Source organism: Myodes glareolus, chromosome X (genome assembly GCF_982192425.1).
Source record: "Myodes glareolus chromosome X, mMyoGla1.1, whole genome shotgun sequence".
Classification (NCBI taxonomy): Eukaryota; Metazoa; Chordata; class Mammalia; order Rodentia; family Cricetidae; genus Myodes; species Myodes glareolus.
This window is the reverse complement of record NC_142053.1, coordinates 75,237,266-75,257,217: the sequence shown is the minus strand read 5'-3', so window position 1 is coordinate 75,257,217 and position 19,952 is coordinate 75,237,266.

Below are 19,952 nucleotides of genomic sequence, written 5' to 3'. Positions count from 1 at the left end.
TTTTTGTTGATCTATACATTTCACCTTTTGGGTAAGATCAAGCAAAACCACCCTCTTGATATCATGCCATCCAGCATTCCAAAAGTGACTGGCTGTTTCTTCAGCTCTCAGCAACATAGGCTCACACAGAACTTAAGCACATAACATTCCATATACCGCTGGCCATTATGCTTTGGGCCAGGGAAAAGCACCCTATTATCTTGGGATTGCTCCTGAGGCATCCTTACAACAGTGGAATAAAACCAAGGACTGCTGATAATATTCCACCTGCACAACAGGGTGCTCTCTCTGTGTACCTTGCCAATGGATGATGTCCTCCTCTGATACTGAAACCACCAGAAAAATCCATGGGATTAGTGACATGAATAATAATAGGCATTCACAAAATAGGAACTGGCCAATACCAACTACAATATGTGATGATACGTGATAGAATATTTTTGCCTTCCATCCTTCAGCCAGGATGTCCATAATAAAGGATGGGTGTAGTAAAAGGATCAGGGGACCCTTTGTTCCATCCTGGCCGCCCAGCTAGCTTACACCCAAAATAATCACACAGAAATTGTATTAATTAAAATTACTGCCTGGCCTCTTATTGGCTAACTCTCACATCTTGATTAACCCATTTCTATTAAATCTGTGTATCACCACATGACTATGGCTTAACCTATGTCCGTCTCAGGTCGGAGATTCATGGTGTCTGCCAGACTTCCCTTCTTCCCAGCATTCTGTTCTGTCTACTTCACCCACCTAAGGGCTGCCCTATCAAATGGTCAAGGCAGGTTCTTTATTCAACCAATGAAAGCAACACATAGAAAGAAGACCCTCCTATACCAGATGGGGGTAGAGGAGATACTGTGCTCAGCATCAGGCAGTTATCTTAGCACAAGATAACTCCGTCAATAAATTCGTCCATCTACACATGTAATATAACCCTTTAACCTAAGAATTCAAAAGCATCCACTTTAAAGTCAAACAGACCCTGAATCTCCTGCCTCACAGATACCTAAATATAAAGTATAACCAAACAAGCATTCATAGGTTCTAAGATCACAGCACAAGAGTCACCAGGACAAGTTCTTATCCCTTCCAGAGTTATGAACATTGCTGTCAGTAACCATTGCACATATTTACTGATTAATAACCAAGTCACACATTTTGCTTCTCAGAGAACATAGTTTCTTACTGTTAATAGGGTACCCCATGTGGGCTAGTGGCGTAGTTCATTGACAGACTGCTTGCCTAGCATGTATAAAACCCCAAACACCACAATCATCCCATATAACTTTAATGTAATTGATTTGTATCATGATTAATAAAAACTCAGAGACAGAAATTGGGATTCAACCTGAAGGTCACAATAGCAAAATAGCCAGCCTCTGGGTCTTATCTCTACCTCAGTCTGAAATGGTGATCCTGCCTCCAGGAATCTCAGAATGAGACTGGGTGTGAGAGCTGTCTCTTCCCATTTTATATTCCTCTCTAGGACTGGGATTAAAGGTGTACATCACTACCCAGTTTCTATAGCAAACTTGTGTGGCTACTGGGATTAAAGGTGTGTGTCACCATTAAAATACAAATGAGATATCACTACATAGATTTTTCTTAGATAGGTGGTTAAAATGAGATCCTTAGCAGTTTTGTCAATCAACTCTTTCCTTCCAAGTTCCAGTAAGTCAAATGGCTATGTAAATGGACCGTCCCCTTTTGTCTTGGTTCCTTTTTTTTTTTTTTGGTTTTTTGAGACAGGGTTTCTCTGTGGCTTTGAAGCCTGTCCTGGAACTAGCTCCTGTAGACCAGGCTAGCCTCAAACTCACAGAGATCCGCCTGCCTCTGCCTCCCAAGAGCTGGGATTAAAGGTGTGTGCCACCACTGCCTGGCTTGTCTGGTTCTTTACTTTTTAACTTTTATTATTTGTGGACTTTACATCATGCATACTGATCCCACCTATCTCCCCATCCCCTTGCATCTGCTCTCTGCCCCTGTGAACTCCCCAACAAAAAACAAAACACACACACACGGACACACACACACACATGAAGAATCTCATTACAATTGTTCATTGCTGTGAGTCATTCTTCTGGCTCAAAGCTTCTGCTTTCTTCTTGGATATGCTGCTGCTGTCCCGTGTCATGGAGATCCTGCAGTTTGGGGTCTGTAGGTTTGTCCCCTTCACATGCTTCAACAGTTCCTTGATGCTGCAGATGTCAGGGCTGGCCAATCCATAGCCCTGGCCTGTGACTGGATGGTAGCTGGTCTTGTCAGCTTGCTGGCTTTCTTCATCATCACTAGGCAGACTAGCTCGCCAGCACTGCCTTGGCTAGCTCATCCAGTGAAGCCTGCAGTAAGTTACCCCAGTTCTTATTCTCTTTTAACTCGATTCTTGGCTATTATCATACCTCGAACAAACTCCAAATGCTTCTCCCATCACCCTTGCCTGTAAAGGGAGATCAGCTCAGTGTATATGAGAATTCATTATACAAGTATTTTCAAAAAGACCTTCCCCTATGATTACTGCCTGTTTTTCTGATAGTTTTTGCTCTCATTGGTATTTTTCCCTTACATATTTTAATTTATTCTTTCTATTCTTTGTATATTGATATCTTAACAATGTTGGGTTGTGGAGAGGTTCTTATAGGCCATATATGGGGCCCTAAAATTTTCTTGTGTTTGTATGTTTTTTATCTACGATTGAGAAATTATTTGCTGCATTTTATTGAACAAACTTCTTATGTCCTCATCCTGCCACGTGGATTTTTAGGTTTTGTCTCTTGAACATACTCTAGAGTTCTTAGACATTTTGATTGTGTACATTATTTTTTAAAAACCAAAGAGCCAACTATTGTTCTACATACCTGCAATCCCAACATTTGGGGGACTGAGACAAAGGGATGAGGAATTCATGGTGAACCTGGGCATCAGGAGTCTTTGTCTCAAAATGAAAATCAAAATATAAACTCTATTATAATTTAAATAAGCAGAATGAGATTAAATTTTTATGCATTAGCCAGACCCTGAAATTGACTAATCATTATGAAATAATGTCTCAACTGTGTTTGTTGATCACAGAGGCTCTGGTGAAGTTTTGGGTTGCAGAGTTTCTGTTGGACTGACCCAGAGGCATTTAAGTCTTAACTTTGGCCAGATCTGATTTAAACAATGAGAATACTATTTGTTTATTTCTTCTACTATCATTTATGTTTGAAGATCAGTGAAAAATTCACTTATCCTACAAAGATTTCATTTCTTAAGAACATATTAGCTGGGTATTGCATTCTTGGTTTGGAGGAGTTTCTCTCCTCTCTCTCTCTCTCTCTCTCTCTCTCTCTCTCTCTCTCTCTCTCTCTCTCCCTATCTCTCCCCCCCTCTGTGTATGTGTGTGTGTGTTTCTCTTTTAGCACTGTAAATGTATCATCTTACTCTGTTCTTTCCTGTAAGGTTTCTGTTGACAAATATGTTATAAATCTAGTGGAGATGATATTGTTATGTCTTTTTATTTTTCTCTTGATATTTTTATAACTATTTTTTATTTGGACATTTGGTAGTTTTAATATAAGGTACCTCAAAAGAACCTCTTTGGTAAAATCAATATGCACTCTGTTCAAGTTCCTAGAATTTGATGTCCAGATCTTTCAAAATTGGAAAAAATACATATTTTTTATTTTATTAAATGAGTTTTTCTTTGCCAGTTGAATATTTGTTATTTTGTTATTTAGTTTCATGATATTCCATCAGTCTTTCCTTTTTCTTTTGCCATTTTTTTTCTTTTTCAGGCTAGATTATTTCAAAAGACCTATCTTCAAGCTCAGATATTTTTTTCTTCTGTTCAATTTAGTCTTTTTGAATAGGTACTCTCATTTGTATTTTTATGTCTTATATGAAGGTACTTAAGCCCAAGATTTTTCTTTATTTCCTTTTCTCATATTCTCTCTCTCTCTTCCTCTCTCTCTCTCTCTCTCTCTCTCTCTCTCTCTCCTATCTTATTCAAATATTTTGTAATTTCAATGGATTGTCTGTATCATCTGGTATCTCACTGAGTTTCCTCAAAAATCATTATTTTGAATTATTGTTTTCCCCAAAATATCATATTACCTTATAGCCATCCATTGATATTTGTGTATCTGGGGTACCAACAGACTATATCAAATGTATATCACTGTTTTCATAGCAAAGTATTTCTCTCAGATATGTGTCTCATGATGTCAGTTAAGTAGGCCATATTGATTTTGGTTCCAGATAGTTGAATAGTGTTTTTATGCCTTCTTCAGTTCTAATGGATATAAGCCATGTCTTAATGTGTCACAGTGGCTGAAGCTTTGGTGTTTTGTGGGATATTTCTACAAGCTTGAGTGAAGTTCTTGTTAGCAGAGTGATGAACCTTCATCATCTTATGCTCTTTTCTCAGGATTGGACCACTCTGGATAACTTGAATAGGTGATATAATTCCTATCATGGTGACCAGATACGTATCAATTTATAAGCGTTGTGCAGGGATGGAGACAACCTCACCCTGCCATGTCTTGTGACTAAGGTGAAACATGGTTGAAAGGAAGGATGGGCACTGTTTGACTGGAACTTTCAACTCACTCCGGCTTGATGTGTGAAACCCTGTTTCTCTCTCTCCAAACCCCACCCTCTCAGAGCATCTCCAACAAAGAAAAGCAATCAAAAAGCCCAGATCTGCATTCTTGGTGGCTATGGCAGCTTCATCCCTGAAGTTGCCAGCAGCCCAAGACCCTGCCTAAAGTGGTCAGCTTTGATCATACTTGGGTACAAAGCCAGCTTGTGGAGGACAGGTCACCACTCCTCACCTACAGTGTATGTATGCTCGCTGCTTTACGGCAGCTGTGTGACTTTCTCTGGCCCCAATCTCTGGGACCAGAATGTTCATCTGGGATTTGCTTTGTTCAAATATGCCTGCTCTTTTACTTTTCCAATTTTATTTGATCTGGCTTACTGTGTTGGCAGAGGAACATGTAATCGTATTACAGAAACCAATTAGCACCTGTATGTATCTGATTGTAGCACGAAATCCAGACCACACTAGGACAGACCATCATTGTCCATAGACAGTGTGAATGCCTTCATCCAAACTTAGGTAGTCAGGTGAATCTCCCCAAAGAGAATATCCAACAAAGAAAACCTATCAAAAAGCCCAGTTCTACATTCAAAAGGGAAGGGTAGAGAAACAGAGCTATCTAGGAATTTCACAAGACTACAAAATTTTAGAGAAACAGCATATTGTTGATACAAGAGGATAAGAAGCTTGTTTATGGAAGCAGAAGTATAGTGCTTCTAGAGACACTTACTTGGATGTTCCTTAAGACCCCAGTAAGTGAAATCTCAAGATAGATCTGTACAGCCGTGTATCAGTTGCTTTGATAAGACATCATGACCAAGGCAACTTATAGAAGAAAGAGTTTATTTGGGCTTACTGTTCCAGAGAGATGTGAGTTCACATTGTACAGGGGCCGGCATGGCAGCAAGAGACAAATGACAGATTACAGCAATGACAACAGGAACAGAAAAGTGAGAGCTTATATCTCAGTCATGCATATGAAGCAGAGAGAAAGTGTTCATTGAGGTGGTCAAAAGACTTTTAGCTTACAAGCCTGCTCCCAGTAACATACTCCCTTCAGAAAAGCTTTTCCTACTAAGCTTCCTCAAACAGCACCACCAACTAAGGACCAAGTATTCCAATAGCAGAGACTATAGGGACCATCCTCATTCAAACCACTATAAGCAAGAAGTCAGGTAAAAGAGTGTATAATTTTGTCTTGGAAGTTACTAGAGGGCAATGCATCAGTGTGACTCTGGCTTCCCACCAAACATAATTCAGGGCCTGTGCAAACTATAGTCTTCTCCAAGAGAAACTATTCCAGCTACTCCTGGTATAGGTGGTGACTATTAGGGCTTTCTGTTTACCGCTTCTATGCCATTTGAAGCTCCTGTTTGGTCAAGGTTCATTTACAATGTAAAGGTAAGGTGATAAACTCTATGTACTTCAGTCTTTAATAAGAGCATTATGAATTCTGTGTTCTCTAACATTGCTGCTAAAACTCCACTAACTTCTTCTATAATAATGATGTCTTCGCAAAATATGCCCACTAGTGCAATATTGGCATGAACTTTGCATAGTAAATAATTATATAATATTATAAACAATCAATTTCTGGTTCAATTTAAGGCCTACTCCACAAAACATAGCACATGCCTGCACCATTTATGTGGCCATGAGCCTGTGTCTGGGTAGGACATAGGCCTTATAGGAGAGAGGCTACTACTTTTATTTTTCTGAATGGATACAGTATTAGACCAAACTCCTCAGGACTTACAGCTACATCCATAGATCAGTACTTCCCTAATCCTCATCAGAGAACTTTGTTTCTGTAGTAGATGACGATTGATACAGTGACCCAAAACTGGTCCATGTGCAGAGAAAAAAGACTAACAGAGACACTGAATGGTATCACATGCCTTTAATCCCAGAACTTGGAAGGAAGGGGCAGGAGGAGCTGTAGGACTTCCAGAACATCCTGATCTACATAGTGAGTTCCAAACTAGCCAAGGCTACATGGTGATACCCTGTATTAAAATATGAGAGAGAGAGAGAGACTATTAGCAAGAATTTTGCATGCAAATGTGCAAATGGATGGAAATAGAAAACACTATCCTGAGTGAGATAACCCAGACCCAAAAAGATGGATTTTGGTATGTACTCACTCATTTGTGGACTCTAGCCATAAACCAAGGTCATTAAGCCCATAGTTCACAAACTCAGAGAAGTCAAATAACAAGGTGAACCCAAAGAAAACCATATATAGATCCTCCTGGAAATTGGAAGCAAACAAGATTGCAGGGCAAAAGCTGTGAGCATGGGGGTGGGGGCAGGGGTGGAGGTGAGTTTGGGGGAAGGGGAGAAGGGGAGAGGGAAGGGAGAAGGGAAGGTCTGGCAAGAGCTTGGGGGAGTGGGAGGGTGGAGATAGAGGAAGGGCAGATATAGGAGCAGGGAAAAAGATACCTACAGTAAGGGATCCATTTTAGGGTTGGCAAGAGACTTGGCTCTAGAGGGGATCTCAGGTGTCCACGGGATGTCCCCAGCTAGGTCCTTAGGCGGCAGAGGAGATCTGTCCTTGCCCCACTATCACACTGATGATTATCTCGAATAGCACCATAGAATCTTTGTCCGGCGATGGATGGGAGATGGATGAAGATAGAGACAGAGACCCTCATCAGAGCAACGGACTGGGCTCCCAAGGCCCAGTTGAAGGGCAGAAGGAGGGAGAAGATGAGCAAGGGAGTCAGGACTGCGAGGGGTTGGTCCACCAACTGAGGCAGTGTGCCTGTTCTAATGGGAGCTCACCAAATCCAGCTGGACCGGGTCTGAATGAGCATGTGATCAAACCGGACTCTCTGATTGTGGCTTACAATGGGGGCTGACTGAGAAGCCACTGATAAAGGCACTGGGACTTATTTTTATGGCATGTGTCCCACAGGGCAGGATTCCTGGCCCTCTCTCAAGCAGGGCGGGAGAGGAGGGAGGGGGTGTGGGGGAGCGGGAAGGAAGTGTAAATAATTGAATGGAAAAATAAAAATTAAAAAAAAAAAACAAAAGAGTTCCAGGGCATCCTGATCTACATAGTGATCAGGCTACATTGTGACACCCTGTATTAAAATATGAAAGAGAGAGAGAGAGAAAGAGAGAGAGAGAGAGAGGGAGAGAGAGAGAGAGAGAGAGACTATTAGCAAGACTAATATATAAGAGAGAATATATCAAGTCATCAGGTCTCAGGGAGCATTGTGAAAGAGGGAGAAAAGATCGTTAAGAGTCAGAAGGTATTGGATACCTACAAGGAAACAGTGTTTTCTGGGCACAACAGGGAAGTTACACATAGGAACCAACAGTACCTGTAACTGCATGCACACGATCTGCTAAAGACCAGGCCAGACAAAATCAAAGCTTGGATCAGGGACATGGTTACAAAATCCCACCCATAGCTGAGGAGTTACCGGCAACAGGGAGAATTCCCTCTATAATAGTCATGACCCCCAAGGGAAAACCAACTACTATTATTCTGCAACAGAAACATACCAGTTAAATGCCTCCTGGGAGCATATTGCTATAGCTATATGTCAGTACACCACTTATCTCTAGTCAGAGAAGCGACTCTTTACTGTAGATAGTAATCAACACAGACACCCATAACTGAACAATGTACAGAGTGTGAAAAGACTTTGGAGCAATAAGCCCTAAATGAGATAGCTTTATCTAATCCCTCCTTCAAGTGCTCAGGAATCTATGTGGAGGAGGAGGCAGACATATTGTAAGAGCCAGAGGTAACGGATGACTCCAAAGCGAAAGTGTCTTCCAGACATAAGAGAGCTAGAGCACATACGAACTCAGAGACTGGGGTTGCACGCACAAGACCTAAGCAAGTTCATCCAGGCAGGGGCTCAGCACTGAGAGGGAGAGATGATGGACACAGGGTACCATCCCTAGTCAGGAAGCTACTTACAACTGATACCTACTAAAAAAGGGGAAAACAGTTTTCTCCACTCTAGTGTCAACTGGTAAAGCAACCACACTACAGGTCCATGCCCAATATCTAGGAGTGATTGACCATCACAGAATGAACTCAGTGACATTTTTTTTAATGAATTTTTTGTTTTGGTACATTTTGTTTGTTTGAGCATTTGTTTGTTTTATTCATCTTTTGTTTGTTTATTTTAATTTCCCTTTGTGTGTTTCTATGGAGGTTTTTTTGGGGGGGTTGATTATTGTCTGTTTTTGTGAAAGAGAAAGAGCGTAAAGTTGAATAAGGAGGGAGGTAGAGAGGATTTGGGAGGAGCTGGAGGAGAGGAAAACATGATCAAAATATATTGCATGAATTTTTAAATTAAATAAATTAAATTTTAAAGGAACACATGACATTTGAAGGGAATAGTGGGGAGAGGGCTAGAAGAAGGAGTGTAGGGTAGGGAATAGGAACTAGACTTCATCAAAACACACTGTATGTGTTATGCTGGCTAGCTTTTGGTCAGGATATGAAAGGCTATTAGTGTTAATTCTCGTGTGTGTATGAGGGTTGTAGGTTGTTTATATGGCTGGTTAATTTACCTCCATAGTCAGCTGAGAATAAGGGAAAATCTTTTGGGGAAATGCCTCTAGATGATCGGGCTGCAAACAAATGAGCTTGTAGGGCATGTTCTTAATTATTGAATGATGGACGAAGGCCCAGCCCATTGTGGGTAGGGCTACCATGGGTTGTTGGTCCTGGGATCTAAAAGAAAGAAGACTGAGCAAGCCATGAGTAGCAAGCCAGTAAGTGTCAATCCCTCATGGCCTTTGAATCAACTCTTGCTTGCAGATTCCTGCCCAGTTTGAGTTACTGCCCTGACTTCCCTCAGTGGACTGTGACTCAGGATATGTAAGCCGAATAAACCCTTTCCTCCCCGGCTTCTTTTGCTTATGGGGTTTCATCGCAGCAATAGTAACTCTAAATAAATATGCATGGAATTCTCAAACAGAAAAGAATTTTAAATGTTCCCAATCTTCAAATGTTCCAGAAGTGAGAGAGACTTTCTTTCAGTTTTAAAAATGTCCTTTTGTGACCTTTATATCTGTACCATATATTTCTGGGTTCTTCAAGAATTATTGTATCTATGAAAATGTACTACCAATCACAAAAATAAGCTGTTTTTCAATTTCACCTTGCTTCCCAAATGGAATATGAAGCTTCTAACTAAAAACTGCTTAATTTCCTTATTTGAGAAAACATATATACAAAATTTTAAAACTATACAGATGACAAACATTTCTGTAATACAGTTAGCAGGAAGTATGATAAATCAGCTAGAACGTTCAGAAATAAAACCTAAGGAAAAGATAACAAAATACTCTCATGATATCAGCAAAGACATCAAACACTGTCAATGTACTGTCTCTGAAACAGATGTTACCTTATTTGGATTGCACTGTGGAGCATATACTCCACGGTTCTGTCAAATACAACAAGGAAGGGGTTACTTTAGAAAACCATAGAAACAGTTGTTTAATGGCTATAACCAAGGAAACTGTTAACGGACAAGGTTCTATGTAAAGAATGGAACACCACCTTTCAACCGAAAAACAGAACTTCACTTTAAACTGATAGTGAGGCAGTTAATGAAAAGGAAAATTCTGAAAGCAGCAAAAAAAAAAGAAAGAAAAGAAAAGAAAAGAAAAAACTATGCTAGCAATCGATTGAGGTTCCTGGCTGGTTATGATATCAAAAAGGGATACAATTACCAAAATCCTAATGAGATGATGGAAAGATAATAAAGAAACCTGAACTAAAAGTAGAGCCGTCTATGTAATGGAGTTGAGAATATGCAGTTGAAAGATTTAAGTCACTAAATGAACAAGCTACATATAGCAACCAAGAACTGCAAAGCCCAAAGGAAGGGATGTCAGGATCTAAACTTGTTTCAATGTGCTTTATTAAGGTCTATTTCCCTCCAAATATTTGAGATATGGAACAGGAAATACTGGGTTAAACTTTAAATAACAAAAGTAGTCAGTAGATATTGATTTAAACACAATCTAAGCATATACGTATTTAAGCAGTTATAATTATGTTCAAATAGTACATAGACATGTCACAAAAATCATAAATAGGGAACTGCAATAAGATTGCAATTTACTCCTTACCATAAATAATAAACACCAGAAGTGAGTGATGAATGGAAATCAAACCAAAGAAGCAACCAAATACATGACAACAGTAACAACAAAAACCAAGCAAGAATCCTGTATCTAGAAAAGCTTTTACAAATTCAGTAACAGTGTTCCTGGGTAAACACAATTTTAAAGAGTTTATTGATCAGATTAAGTAGATAATAAATGCCAAGTAAGTTCTTTCATGTGAAAGAAAATGGTATGTATCTTATTTCATTTTTGCTACTGTATCATAATTTCTGCCACTGTCTAATATCTAAAAACAAACAGCAAACAAAAAACCCACAAAATTATTTCTCATAGTTCTTGAAGCTGAGAATCTTTGATCAAGGTGCCCACATTTTGAAAACACTATATAGCTGTGACATATAGTATGCATAAAATTAGTAGTATAGAAAGGAAGAGAGAGTGCAGCATTATGGAAGTAAAATTTTTACATTTCACTAGAAAGCAGTCAAAATCTGAAGAAGTTTTTGGTAAGCTAAGATAGCGTAGGTGGTAGAATATGTTCAAGGCTCTGGCTTTGATCCCAAGAAGAACAAAATGCCAGGCTAAAATTGAAATATACCAGTGGTATCAACATCTGAAAATGGATTAAATGATAATAAGAAAAAATGAATTAACACTTGAAGTTTTTAATATTATTTAAAAGTGTGTTTGTTGTCCAGAGCAGACATTCCATATTCAATCAAATTTCATACAGATTAAAGATAAGTAAAATGGGTAAACCAAGTTTAGGAATAAGATTCTGCTAAAACTGTTCTAATTTCAAATAAAACTGACTTCAAAATAGGAATCATTATTAGTTAAATGTAGGGAATTTTATTATAATAGAAATGTTTCCAATCTAGAAGATATAACAACTACAAACACATCCAGCTAACAGGATAATAAAAATAAAGGAAGCAAAACCAACCAAGTGAGAAAATAGACAAATATCAATAATATTTCAAAAATGGCTATAGTGCATACAATTCATATAGAACAAATAACTAAATCACAAATAGTAAAATGGAAAAGTTGAACATTGTAAGTAAATGTATCAAACATATATCCAGAGAACAAACCACTAAACAACAAAATACACATTTTTGGCACACATCAAATTCTCTACAGGACAAACTAAAAATTGGACCATTTAAGCCTCCACAAATTTAAAATAAATTAGATTCATACAAAAGTTGTCATCCGATAGCAGTTGGATGAAATTATACATCAAAATGGAGATGAGCAATAATATATGTTTCAAAATAATTGAAAGAAGAGAGCAAACACCTGACTTGAGATGCACAGCAATTGACATCTTCACAAAGAACAGAGTAACAGGCATGTAGTTACACTTTAAATGAGTGACCACGGGAGAATGACAGAAATGAGTAAAGGCTGAAATGGTTCAGATTTGGAGATCTGAGATAAAAGCATATGAAGAAAGAACAAGTTGTTTGAGCGTCTGTCACCTCTTCTCCCTAGATGGAGCAGGGAGAGTCCCGTTTTTGCCAGGGCAAATGTGAAAGATAAAATAATCACTCCCAAAAATCTTCTAGTACACTGAAAGATGCTAAGAGCCCTGCTGCTGGGAAGTTTTCCATTCCTCTCAGGTTGTACAGCTCTTAGGTAAATAACCTTAAAAGTACACAATTACCCTGCTTAAGAAAATCATCTCACATCAATTGATAGTGAAACTTGGGGGTCCTTAGGAACTATCCGGGATCTAGTCTATCTTTGAAGTTAGTCAGGAATTATCTTTTATCTAAATTTGGGACAACTTAGGGTTTAGGAACCATAGAATAGAAGTCCCCAGATTGTTCCTTGGGCAGCAGAAGAGAGGGTGCCTGAACTGGCCTTGTCCCATAGCCACACTGATGAATATCTTGAATATCACCATAGAACCTTCATCTGGCAATGGATGGAGATAGAGACAGAGACCCACTTTGGAGCACTGGACTTAACTCCCAAGGTCCAAATGAGGAGCAGAAGGAGGGAGAACATGAGCAAGGAAGTCAGGATCATGAGGGGTGTGTCCACCCACTGAGACGGTGGGACTGATCTAATGGGAGCTCACCAAGGCCAGCTGGACTGGGAGTGATGGAGCATGTGATCAAACTGGACACCCTGAATGTGGCTGGCAATGATGGCTGACTGAGAAGTTAAGGACAATGGCACTGGGTTTTGATTCTACTGCATGGACTGACTTTGTGGGAGCCTGGTTTGTTTGCATGCTCACCTTTATAGAACTGGATGGAGCGGGGAGGACCTTGGACTTCCCACGGGGCAGGGAACCCTGACTGCTCTTAAGACTAGATAGGAAGGGGGATTTGGGGAGGGGGAGGGTAAAGGGAGGCAGGGAGGAGGTGGAAATTTTTAGTAAATAAATAAATAAAAAGAAACCATAGAATATCATGGTCTCCAAGAGTTCACAATTTTACCACTCTGTCTCAAGGATATGTTTAGCTGCCTTCTAAGCCCACTGTGGCTCAGCAGGGATTGTAACTCAAGTCACATTGATTGTCTTCATTGTAGAGGTTGAGTATTGTGACACTAAAGGAAAACAATCAACCTTTATAAAAGAATCAAGCAACGTGCTCTCTAATAACAAATACATGGCAAGCAATGTGCAGACTCGGGTCAGCACAGTACTGAAGGCATGATTGCATTATATACAAACATAGTTACTAATAACCCCTCCTCCCATTCCAAAGGTAGGTTGGGTATGAACACAGACACACTTGATGGAGGAGGGTTAACTGTCTATGTGTTACTTTCATTGGTTAATAAAGAAACTCCCTTGGCTTTTGATAGGACAGCAGCACAGTTTCCCTGTAATTATTTTAGGGGTAAAGCTAGCTGGGAGGCGGGCGACGGGAAGCGGCCCACCGCTCCTTCTACACACACTGGACAGAATGCTTGTGACTCCATGACTCTGGCTGTCCCTCTCCCTCTGAGCATAGTCCCTCAGACTATTGGTCAGGGAACAACTTTTCCAGACTGCAGTCTTGCTCCCAGGAATGCATTACAATCGAGCAAGTCAAGCTACAAAAACACGTACATTCAACAATAAGCTCACCCTAAGCATGAGCACACAGAGAAAAAAGACACCTCAGGAAGAATTTTCCCAAGTCCAAAGTGCATTTTCCCTCCCAGGGATCACTGGCGAAAGTGGCAGATAGGAACATTCTAATTCCCCTTGTGTTGTAGGGGAGTGGGGCTCCTTGTTCCATCCTGACTGGCTATCTTACATCTGAAATAATCACACGGAAATTGTATTAATTAAATTACTGCCTGGCCCATTAGTTTTAACCTCTTATTGGCTAACTCTTACATATTTGTTTATCCCATCTCCATTAATGTGTATCGCCACTTGACTGTGGTTTACCGGCATGAGTCTAACCAGCGTCCATCTCGAGCAGGAGTATCATGGCATCTGCCACACTTCCCTTCTTCCCAGCATTCTCTTCTGTCTACTCCACCGACTTAAGGGCTGCCCTATCAAAAGACCAAGGCAGTCTCTTTATTCAACCAATGAAAGCAACACAAATAAAGAAGGACGTTCTACACACCCTTGTTTTTATGTTATTCCCACTGCTGTCTCAACTCTACATGCAACTACTTTAATCATAAACTAAGTCAGAATAGAGCGTAGGACAACAGAAAAATGCTTCAATTTCTATTATCACATCCTTTGGGCAGTATCTAAGCCCAAACCATCGACTATTCAGAGAATATGTACTTCAGGTCCCTCAACAACATTTCTGGTCTGGCAATGCCAGGGATCCTACCATTAGTGGAGCCAGCATAAACTGTGACTGGGAAAACCACTAGAGAAGTATCAAAATGATGAGGTTCATGCACCCATTTTCTCTATTCCGTTCTGCTTGAGCTGCTAGAATGATTCCACTCTTGTTTGAACCACAGAGAACGATTCTCTCTGAATTCACCAGTGATCTCTGTGTCCAATTACTTATTGATATCTAGAGAAGCCATGGAGAGACCAAACTATGGGAGTCTAGCTAGAGTCAAGTCAACAGTGAATAATCAAAACTTCAAGATATGTTATAAGATAAATACATAAATGAAAATTACTGTCCATAAGGCCAGGCATGATAGTACCTACTTTAAAACCCAGCACTGGGAAAGTAGAAGCAATTAGATCTGTGTGGTCAAAGCCAGTTTTGTCAACATAATGCATTCCAACACAGTGAGCTCCAGGTCATCCAGGAGACTTTATCACACATACAAAAAAGAATAACACCCCCAATAAAATTGGTGAAAATATATGACTTGTCAAATTCTGATCTTGAAACAATAAGAGCAATAGGACAGGGTGGAGCCAAGACACTATGATGTTTTATAAATAATAATTTCTGGCAATAGATTTCAACAATATTATTTGTGGCAAAATTATCAATAAAACATTTAAAATTCTGATTATTAAAAATCTCAGTGTTCTTCCTGCCTCCTCTTCTTCTGTGTCCCCTGAGTCTTGGGGGAGCAGGGGAAAAGCTCATGAAGCCCCATGCCTAGCTAAGGAGCTATTTTGGTAATTACTACTACTGAAAAAGGGCAAGTCAGTTTTTTTTATATTTGTGGCCCCTGATAGGTTGCCCATGTTTCAGTGAACAACCCCACACATATGAATATGGACAGCACTTCTTATACTCTGAGTTAAAAATATAAAAGGAAGACGTGAAAGTTGGGGGTGCTGGCTAGTTTTTGTCAAAGTTAGGTAATCATGACTAAGGAATTTCTTCACCCAGAATGGACTGTGGGGAATCTGTGGGACTATTTTCTTAATGAGTGCCTAGTGTGGAAGGGCCCAGTCCACCATGGGTAGTGCCACTCCTGGGAAGGAGGTTGCAGGTACTAAAGAAAGCATTGAGAAAGCTTTGGAGTTCAAGGAAGTAAGCCGCATTCCACCACAATCTCTGCTTCAGTTCCTGCCTACAGATATTGCTCTGAGCGCTTTCCTGGACTTTCCTTAATAATAAGCCAGATGAAAACTTTCCTCCTCCAAGGTGATTTGGATCGGTGTTTTGTCAATAGCAGCAGAAAACCAAACTGGAACGGGTAATGGAGAATGTGTATTTCCAAGAAGCAAAGAGGGTAAGGGATAGATATTTCTAAGGATATTTGGAAAATGTCATATGAAAACCTACCATATAATATACAGTCACAAAAGAGTGAAATTTGAGTTACTCTACATAGATTGCCAAATAAAATGTCCTGAGCTAATTGGGAGATACATTTCCTCAAGTTTTCAGTCAGAGGTGTCCGGGAGACTCCTCCAAAACAATGCAGGCTATTGACATTGCTTTTAGACATCCACCAGAACTTGATGGTGAGACAGTATTGCTGAAGGCACTACACACAGTGGTCATAAGAAACGGAAAAATTAAGTTGTTCCTGACCAGGAAGTTTCCTCCCTGCTATTTTCATAGTACTGGAAGGTGCTATGTGCACTACTAGGAGGTAAATCTCTGTCTTACCCAGCTTGGAACCATTTGAACTGTAGTAATGACCAATGATGTTAGATAGATCCATGGGTACACTACAAATATGAATGAAATGGGAGCAATCAACTACTTTCTGCTTGGATTTAAGGTCCATTACACAGGAAGAAACACGTGTTTGGCACATAAATGTGGCCAAGAACCCACAGTAAGAATCTCACAAGCCCTAGAGGTAAACCTATTACTATATTTTCTGCTAAATGGACATAGTATCAAACTTTCTCTTAGTATGTATCTATCTGCAGATTAATACATCTCTCAGACCTTATCAAAGGAGTTTCTTTGTAGAATAAGACAGTGGTAAATGCAGAAACTCACAACTGTTCTGAGTTCAGAGTATTAATGTTAAGAAAGTCCTTGGCCACAAAAGGGACATCTGTACCACACACACCCAGGCTCAGGGACATCTCTGAAGAGGGGTCAGAAACATTGTAAGAACCAGAGATCAAGAAGGACTGGAGTAAAATAGTATCTTCTAGATATGGCAGGATTCAAGAGCTCACAGAAGCTAAGGTTGCTTAACAACAACTGCAGAAGACCAAAACAGGCAACACTCTAACATGGAGTGGAAAAGGGGTTATAAACCTCCACCTATAATTCAAGACCTATGGACAGTTTGTGGATTCTAGGGGAAGGAGAGTCAGTTTTCTTTAAGTCAACCTGATAAGTCAACTAGGCTTCATTAGATGGTTCCATGCCCAAACGTACATGTGCAACTTAAATTAGAGTTAATTGTCTATTTAAAAAGCAAGAATGTGAAATGACAATGGGTTAAGGAGGTGGAATGTACCTGAATGAAGTGAGTGACAAATAAGATCAAAATACATTGTATGAAATTCTCAGTGAATTAACAAAAAGTTCAAAAATACAATATGTACATGTATAAAATTCTCAAACAAAATAACGTTTAAAAGCTCAATGAGACCCAAAAGAATATACACGGCAGATGTAATCAGGAATACCATATAGAATATGAAGTTATTCAGCCAAGAGATATCTTGAGGGTAAAAAAAAAGATGCTGTAAATGAAGATGTTAATTATATAAATTTTAAAAATTGAAAGTCTCCTTCAGACTCAGGTTTCAGCATTGCTATTCCTCAAATCCTCAATGGGGACCCAGAGGAGCTCTGTGTAATCATATTTTCAGATGGTGGGCCTGACCTCCTACTTGTTGCCATGTTCCCTACTCTGTTAAGAACCACTAAATGCTGAAATGTGTATGCATACTTAAATAAAGGCAATTTGTTGTATCACAAAAAAAACTGAATGTCTCAATAACAGAAGACCAATTGGAAGAATGTATATTTGAAATTAAAAAGTGTTTTTTATGAAAAGTCTCTTTTAAAAAAGAAAAAATATAATAAAAATGGAAAGACCGTTAAAGACCCGTGAAACACCATTAAATGAACAAATATTCACATTTTTATAATACCTGAAAGCAAGAAGGACAAAGTTAATGACAGAGCATATTAAATAAATTAGTAGAAATAATCTTCCCTTATCTTGGGAGGTTATAAGCATCCCCTAAGAAAGTCCATATAAATCCCAAATGAATATGATGAGAAATTCTATTAATAATAGTAGAATATGATTGAACTGACAAAAGTATGAAGAAAGATTATTTTTAATCTAAAATACAAGTGTGTCAAGTCACATTTAAATGTAGCTTCATGAAACTAAAGGCAGATTTCCCCCCTACAGGACAAAAAAAGGAACAAAAGGCATAGTCTGAGTTCTAAAAGGAGTAATTCCCAGCATGAGTACTGTACTCAGTAGGGCTGTCTTTCAGAAGTGAAGGAGAAATAAAGTCCCTTCAGACAAATAGAAAACAGCAGGACTTCATGGCTATCAAACCACCATTTTAAAAAATTCTAGAGAGAATATAAAATTATAAATCTCACAAGAAGAAAACACGAAGGAGAAATAGACAATAACCAAACATTTTTACATAAAACTCCAAGGCATCAAACACGAAAAACAGCAAAAAAAATGAATATTTAGAACAATTAGAGGAAAATCAACAATGTCACATAGTCCATACTGTTATTAATAACTAAATGTAAGGGTGGTTTAGTATAAGCATGATGACCTAAGTTTGCCCTCTAGCACACATGTAGAAAAGCTGACCACTGTAGCATCCACCTAAAGTCCCCGTGCTGGGAGGGTGAAGACTAGAAGATCTCAGGGACTTTCTGGCTAGCCAGTCTGGAATAACTTGTGAGATCCCTGTTCAGTAAAAGACCTTATCTTATATATATTTTTAAAAGAACTGTAATTGAGGAAGGCATCTATGATAGTTTTAATGTCAAAGTGCCACAAATTAGAATCACCTGAGCACAAAGTATCAAGTGAGAAATTATTTTTAAATACCTTGATTTATGTGAGTGACACCTACTAATAAAAACTCAGATTAAAAGGAGCATGATAGATGGAAGGATTTTTTTGTTTTTTTGCTTTTTTTTTTTTTGGTTAGTTGGTTGGTTGGGTCTTCTCTCCGGCTACCAAAGTGATTTATCCTATTGCTGTGAATGAGGATTTCTTTGCTAATTTAAGAGCCAACATTTCCAGACTTTAGCTTTCCAAGAACTCTCCAGGTTTTCAGTTTCAAACTTTTAGAATGCTGGTACATCCAGTCTATCACTGAGCAACTACTCGGTTCTTAGTGAGACAGCCACTGTATGATTACTCTTAATGTTGAGGCACCCAGCCTCAAGGACCAAACAGCTACCAGTTATCAGACTCTTAGGTATTATCCTTCTATTGTTATTCAAACTAAGGTGAATGTGTGTGTGTGTGTGTGTGTGTGTGTGTGTAAGCTGATTATATATGCATGTGCATTCATTCTTTGGGTTCTGTTCCTCTAGAGAACCCTAATTTATACCACACCTGACTAACCTTTGCCTTTCACATACACATAAATGCACACAAATTTGCACAAACACACGTACATGCATATGCACTCAAACAAAAAATAACTTAAAGTAAATGAGATAAAATTTTAAATCAGGAGACACAGGATGGATCAATGGATTAGCAAAGAAGAATATTATTCTGCAGGTAATCCCTTATGATTAAAGACACTTAGAACATAAAAAGAAAGGGGAAAATTAATATCCCAAGTAAAAGTAACCCTAAATGGTCCATTTCTAACTATATTTATATCTGGATAAATGGGCTTTAATAAATTTTTCAAAACAAATGAAAATTAAAACATATCATGCCGAAATATGTGAAACACATCAAAAGCAATAATACAGGCCGTGTGTGGTAGTGCATGCCTTTAATCCCAGTACTCAGGAGACACAGGCAGGGGAATTTCAGAATTTGAGTCCAGCCTAGTCAACATAGCGAGTTCCAGGACAGCCAGGGTTACACAGATAAATCCTATCTCGAAAACTAATACAGAAGCTTAAACAATACACATCTACATAAATGTATATTTACATAGATCTCAAATAGCCTAAGAAGTCATCTCAAGGACATATGAAAATAAAAACAAAGTAAATAAACATCTTAGAAGGAGACAAATAGCTAATATCTACAATAAATGAATCAAATAGACACTAAAATAAAATAAAAATGACAACAAGGGAAAAGAGATGGAGCAATTACTCAGTTAGAAAAAAAATACATGTTATAAAATAATAGGAACCCATCTTTGGATCTCCCAAACTCATGGTAATACTAAAAAAGAAAGAAAAAATAGTGAGGCATATCCCTGTAATGA